This window comes from Tiliqua scincoides, chromosome 3 (genome assembly GCF_035046505.1).
Source record: "Tiliqua scincoides isolate rTilSci1 chromosome 3, rTilSci1.hap2, whole genome shotgun sequence".
Taxonomy (NCBI): domain Eukaryota; kingdom Metazoa; phylum Chordata; class Lepidosauria; order Squamata; family Scincidae; genus Tiliqua; species Tiliqua scincoides.
The window spans coordinates 203060515-203067998 of NC_089823.1; positions in this window are offsets into that span (position 1 = coordinate 203060515).

Genomic DNA, 7484 nt, shown 5'->3' on the forward strand with positions numbered 1-7484 from the left:
ATTGAGGTGATGCTTATGAGTTGAAACAAAAATGTAGACTTGGAAAAACATTTCCATTTTGCATGTTAAGAACCCCCATATTTAATACTTGCAGAGGAAACTACTATATTCTTTTAAACATCAAAATATACTCTTATGAATCAAGTAAGTAAAGCAAAAGTAAAAGGGACAGAAAAAATTCCCTATCACAAATCTAGAATTCAAATTGACCTTCCTTTCATCTGAACCCATTATTTCAATGAGAAAGCAAATATATTTGGCAAATATAAGAGATGATTAATCACAGAACTTACAAGGTAAAACAACTGGTACAGTTTGAACAAAAAATATTGTAGTTTATAACTTAGAATAGTCTGGGATTATTTTTTTTTAACCACTGCATCTAAATGTTCAAAAGGCATTGACAGGTCTGTGTGGTTTCTTGTACTATTATTTTTTCTCCTTTGTATTCTTTGTCATTTTATGGTTATTTGAATGCCAAATTGTGCAGTACTTGCTGCTGTGCATATTTTAAATCTATAGAAGACAGGTAGTTGATACAGAAACAAAGAATCCTGTGTTGTGGATTCTTATTTATAATGTCATAATATTTTCCGTAAAGATTGTTTTTTTTTTCTTTAGATTTTTTTTTTTTTTAATCTCATCTGAGATTTTGAGAAGTGCCATTTCATCACCCTGTGTCAAGGAAAGCCTCCATATACACAAGTCCTTAACTCAGAAGTGGCTTTGGGTTTGTGATGAGCAAGCTTTAGCTGTTTTCTTTTCTACAGGAATAAAGGTCTTACTTCTGGATTAAAGGTTCCCTTTTTCATGGGAAGGGAAGTGACAAACCCACTCTCAGTAGCCAAAGATGGAAGCCATGGATATTCTGAGGTTCACAGACACGTGCGCCATATTTGAAGACAGGAGAGCTAAAAAAGATCTGTCCTAGCAATGGCATCTGCCTCTTTCAAGGCAGCGGCCCTGCCCTACACTCTGAGCACCATGGGGTTAGATAATTTATTCTGATGTACAGGTTCTACCCAGGTTCTACCCATAAAACAGGGTTCTACCTGTACCGTGTACAGGTTCTACCCATAAAGCATCAGTGAGAAAGTCTGTGACACATTATAGCAGAAGCAGAAACATATGCTTGTGTGTTTCTTGTCATTTCTTGATAAGCCATAAACACACCCTAACTTAAATAATTATTAGAATATATCCATTTTTCCCCTCAATGTAAGCTATAAAAAAGTTGTATTTTATTTTATTAACCTAAACGTTACGTTATGATACAGTACATCAACACTTCCGCAATGTAAATCATATTTGAAGGTCAGCATTGAGCCATTTCTTTCCATCATATTTTAGCAATCTGACTTGGAAAACACAGCTTCCCATGTGATTCTCAAATTAAGCATTGAGATGACTTCGGAATTAACAGTCTGAAAATTGCAGTAAATGTTGTTAAATGCCTTTACTCATTTTGCAAAAGGCCATTATGGCAATGACACCCTGCATATATGAACTCTGAGCTGCAGAAGTACTGACAGAGCGTAGTCGTCTTCGTTCCGCCACCATCTGGATTCAAACTCACTGTGCAGTTGACAGGTCAGAAAGGCAATTATCAACTTCATGTCTTGGCTGTTTGTTTACAATCAGAGACTGGTGATCAATTAGATTCCAGCAAGCTGGGAAGATACTGGGTTAAATTGTTAAGTCAATTGACATCTGGGATGTACTTGGTGCATTTATAATAGATGCCTCAAGGGATGCCTCAAGGGGAACAACCATACAAAGATATTCTAATGAAGAAGTTGAATGAAACTGATAAGGTTACAACACAGTTTTTACAGACAAGACCTAGGGCAAAGCATCACAAAGAAGTCCATTGTAAGGTACCTACATTGTGCCACGGGAATTGACATAAATGATTTATATTTAGTTTATTTGAAGCAAATCTATTCAGGTGGTTGATTACAAAGGAACGGGGGCAAATTGCTTTGTATTCTAAACTTGTAAATATGTCCACTTTCTACATGAATTATCAGTGATGCCAGAGCCTATTCTCAATCAGACTGTACAAAACAGAATACTGTTTTCTCTCTTTAATGTTGCTTGAGCACTACTTTTCACACATTGATCTGTGTAATTTACATGGTATTCCAATGAAAATGATCAGGGCATCTTTCCAAACGGTGCCAAGTTAATAATCTCTAAAGTTTCACAGTAATGGTGAGCAACTGTTTGAAAGAAATGCTAAATGCTCTCGATAAATGTTTCGCACTATTTAAGACTGTGAGCCTTTCGTTTTGTACTTTTGCATTGTCATTTCTCATTTTGAGGCTGTGAATGAATTCCAAAACAGAAGGAAGTCTTCAATCACGCATACATTGGGAAGAATTTGTAGTCTTGTTGTTCAAGAAAAACCGAAGAATTCAGGGTGGCTTCAGATGTACCACATCTACAAATGTGACTTTTCCTATGCTTGCAGGGGTGACATTTTGGTTGATCATGTATGCAAGTACATAGGCTCATTTGGGACAGCAATCCTTGCATGCACAGCAGGATATGCTTATGTGTTTAGTGACAGGACGGACCCATCCACTGAATGGGAGGAGATGGAAGGGACAGAGCCGAAGAGTGCAGTGGAGAATGGTGGGATCGTTGGAGATGATCTACTCCATCACTCCCCTTGATGCCTTCTCTTCCAGTCCAGGTAAGGGAAGGAGCAGAAGCTGCCCAATCACCAGAATATGGGAGCAGCATTTGACACACTGCCTCAGCCACTAGGAGGTCTTGGGCTGGCCATAGTGACCGGCATCAGGTATGGTACGTGCATTTCTCAGTGCCCACAAAAGACTTGATTTTGTGAATACATTTATTTGTCATAGATCTTTCAGCCAGATAGTTGCCTGCAATTTTAAATGCAAGAAAGCCCTAGTGTAGGTGCTGTAATTGTGTTGGAAGACATGAACAGGCTGAAATATCAACTTGAAGTATGTGTTATCAGGTGTAAAAGATGCAAGATGTAGGAACAAAAGAATGGCCAGAGAGCTGAAAAGGAAAAGAGCAAGGCTCACAGCAGATTGCTTCATGGAAACTGCAGTGAATGTGTTTGTTTGCATGTTTAGGTCAAAACTTTGTGGAAAATAGGTTCGTATAGAGAACAGTCAAGATTTGCCCAGTATGGACTTAGATAGGTGGCTGAGTTTGCTGATTTTGGTTCAGATTGAGCTGTGTTAGCTAATGTAGGCCTGTAGTTTCATGATTCAAGTAATTATGGCATCATTCTTATCAATATAGATCCTAAGACCTGTGGTATACAATTTACACCAGCACAACTTGTAAATAGGTCTGAGAATAGAAGGTGATATTTAAGAAACCTACAATTGCTAACTAGGCTCCGAAATATGATTTGGTAGCATTAAGTCCACTAATTTATCTATTTTACCTGTATTCACATGCCAACTAAATTTCATTTTTTTTCTTTCACACCCACCTGCTAGTGCAAGCTCATGCATGTCTTCTCAGAAGTAAGCCCCACTGAGTTCAATGTGACTTACTTCCAAGTAAACATGTATAGGATTGCAACCTAACAACATGATGCACTTGTTATCAGGAGGGATTGTGTGCTCTGATTACAAGAATTACGCATGGAGAATTTCATACAATCAGAACATTTAGCTAAACATTATGTTTCTGTTTCATCTGATTAAACAGGTGATGGTATCTATGGAGCAGCTATTCCATTGAGGGAAGTGGGACATTTTCTCTTTTACCCAGCAAAGAAATACAACCTTTGTAATCTGTAGGCTATTGGAAAATTTCCAATATGAAGTTGTTGATTAGATTAATTATATATGTATGTGACTTATCTGTTTATTGAAAATGACAACATCATGCTCATGGCACAATTGAAGCCACTTTTCAGCAGCCTAGCACGCGAGAAAGGAACGAAATGTAGTAAATCTTAGTGTCTGCCACATGATTAACACCCCAATTTTTGTGATTAATGTCTGTTCTACATTTGCGAATTGCTTCCCCTCCCCCCACCACATTCTGTACTTTGTTATTCTGCTTCCTCGCTCACATTCTTCTGTACCAGCAACAGATGGCAAATATTCCTTGGACAGGAATAACAGTGTCACAGCCATTTGAAATGTGTCATATGAAATGTAACTAGATTTATTTTTCTCTGTTGGTAGCACAGTAGACAAAAGTCTGCTTGTTTTATGAGCCTTAGGAATTTTACACTCAGAACTTTGCAGTGATCAGCCCTATAAGTTCAGCACTGTGACAATGGGGATATATTTTTTTTATAATCACTCTCTCTGCCCACCTCTGCTATAAGGCCTGATTTGCCACTTCCCCATGCTTATTACTGCTTTAGTTTGCCCTTCCTCCAAGGAGGCCCACATCAGCATTTTATGTGGAAGGGCACTGATGTAGAACTTGCAGTTCATTGTGGTTGATACAAATATTGGCAAAGTCCTACAGGAGCCAGTCACAGGAAAGCAAGGCCCACACCATTTTGGTAATGTGTGAATCCAAAACATTGTATGCTGAAGTGGATATCTTTCCATCTAAATAGCATATTAAAGCATAACAAATGACACCATTGGAGAGGGAGAAAACTGAAATAAGGTGAAAAAGGCAGCCACATTTTCCAGTGACTGAATCTGTTGTGGCCCTTTGTGTAGGAGTAGTCGATCACTTTATCATTCTAGAAATGATAGAGGACTGCAGAACAGAAATCCATACAGCCTAAGATGCTTTATATAAAAAGTCTAAATAGTAATGTGTTTGTTCATCTGAAATAAGATTCCAATTAAGAGTAAAAAATGCATTAGTAAAATTGAAGAAAAGCAATGGCAAAAGTTTGTTAGTTACAAATAAGAACATAAGAAAAAGGGTACATTCATGAGTTTTCAAATAAATATATGTTTATATTTATGAGGCTCAAACCTTTGACACCATATCCCCAAACCTCCAATTTAGGATGGAATGTTTAACCAGTTCAAAGCAAAGTGAAGGAAGTTCTCATGTCAATTCCAAAATTCAGTGTAGTTAGAAATCTTCCTTCACATTAATTGATACTACATCCGAATCCTTAATGGCATGTTTGTTTTTTGGCATGTGTAATGTGTTATATTGTGGTTTGGCCTGAAATAGAAATAGACTGACCTTGAGATAGGCTCATGATGCACACCTAAGCAAAGTAGTTCCTGGTTTAAAGACCTGCAGAAAAATTAATAGTATGTGTTGGTGTGACAGTGTCTCAGAAAATATGATACATCTTCTAAAAATAATTCTCAAGAAAATCAAGAAGGTCGTATTTATGAACCATCTTTTAGAACAAGAATGTCACTTCTTGTTGTTAAAGGATTACACAGGCCAAGACACATTTTGCTTCCTTAAACGTTACACCAATTCCTGGGTATATTTGGGGTGCTGATTCCAAAAATGGCATCCATTTTGCCCTATCACGTCTAGTTTTGGAGACACGGTATAGCCTCTTTAGTGAATGGTTCAAGCAGCTTCCTCATGAGGAAGCCGACACCCTGGCTTCCTCATGAGGAAGCTGCTTGAACCATTCACTTATGAGGCTATACTATATCTCCAAAACTAGATGTGATAGGGCAAAACGGATGCCATTTTTGGAATCGGCACCCCAAATTCATATCAAACCACCATAAAGTTTGGGAAAAACTTTTCTGACCCTCAATTTTGTAGGCCTGTGTTATTCTTGAGGAGGAGGTAAGAACAGTGGCATCGCTAAAAGGGGTGCAGGGGCACTGGGTGACATGCACAGGGGGTGACTCCACTACTAGTCAAAATTTTTAAAACTTGGTATTTTTGAATAATACTATCATGTTATATTTCATTCAATGCGTAATTTCATGCAGAATGCAATAAAATAAACTGTATTCTATCAAATATATCTAGAATATGTATCTCTATTGTATCAAAAGTTATAGCCAAAAAACCAGTGTAGGCGGAGTGATGGTGCATCTCCATGCCCACCACCTGGGGCATTGCCCCGCTCACTGCATGGGAAGAGGTCCATCATGGAGGTGATGCGCTGGCCTCCTGCACCGGCTGACGCAACCCTTAGTGATGCCACTGGGTAACAAAGCAGATGAATACACTTGACATGATTTATATATCTCATTATGAATCAGAGAGATTTGGTGGGGGATTTTTTTTTCCCTGTGCAAATAGCATTCAAATCCTGCTAAAGTGAGGGTTATATACAAATACAGATTGAATTTTTTGTCCACTTTAACTGGATTTTCTGCAATGGATATTTAACAAGATGAAATACATTTCAGAAGTACTATGGAAAACAGAAACCAAGAGGTGCTCTTAAAAGGAAAACATCAGATATTGCTTCAAAGAAATATTCTTGTGTGCTAATTTTTCCTTTTTTATATCAGTAGCTTCTGCATGCCCTGGAAAATTATAATATTATATAGTGAATTTGAAACCTGGCATTTCACCACTCTGATTGTTATGAGATGCTCCCAGCCTAAGTGAGAAGCCCTGTGGGTTGGTTTTTAATACACTTTCCCAGACCAGTTATTTCTATTAGTACAGACCGCAAAGATACACACACAACTGAGAGCTAGATCTGCTCTTGGAGAAACTTACATCAGTCACTATCCAGTTCAGGAAAGTTTGCCGGTGTTAAGTGTTTGTCAGTAGATAGTGCAATTGAGAGTTACTCAAGTTGCTTATTTTAAGAAATTGCATTTGTTTGTTTTAAATACAACCTTTAATACCACTGATGACTAAATATGTGCCATCATAGTGTGCCATCACTAAATATTAGGTCATTATAACATTATTCCTTTTGGAAGCCTGGGTTTATAATCTTTCTTGATTTTGAATTTATGCTTGGAGAACCCTAGTTGTAGTACAATGACTTGGTTTTATAGCTTTCACCAGACCATTTATTATGATTTCAGTTGTCTGTCTAGAAATCTACTTTGGTTTTCATGACCGCTTCTAGTAACCAATTTCTTGTGTACAAAAGAAGCAGCTAAACCAGATCCAAAAGATTTGCAGTTTCGAGGATTCCACCTGGGTCATTTTAATACAACAGGGTTGACTTGGCACCTTAACAAAAACAAAACAAAAAACCTCTAGACATGATTACTTTTGGATCAGCTTTGCAGTCCTTAAAAATAAAATAATATAGATATTAACATTGTGAACCTGTATAAATGTGTTGTCTTTGAACCCCCAAAGGCAATGTGGGGTTCATTTCCTGGTGTGCCCTGATTCCAATTGACCATGCCAAGAGGAACATGTAGCAGAAAACATTTATTGTTGGTACTGAAGCAAGTCAGCAAGGAGGCAGTGCCTCGGATCATGTGTAGAGAGTGCCACTGGATGCAACCAGCCTTTTATAACAACAACAACAACAACAACAGTATTTATATACCGCTTTTCAACAAAAAGTTCACAAAGCGGTTTACAGAGAAAATCAAATATCTAAT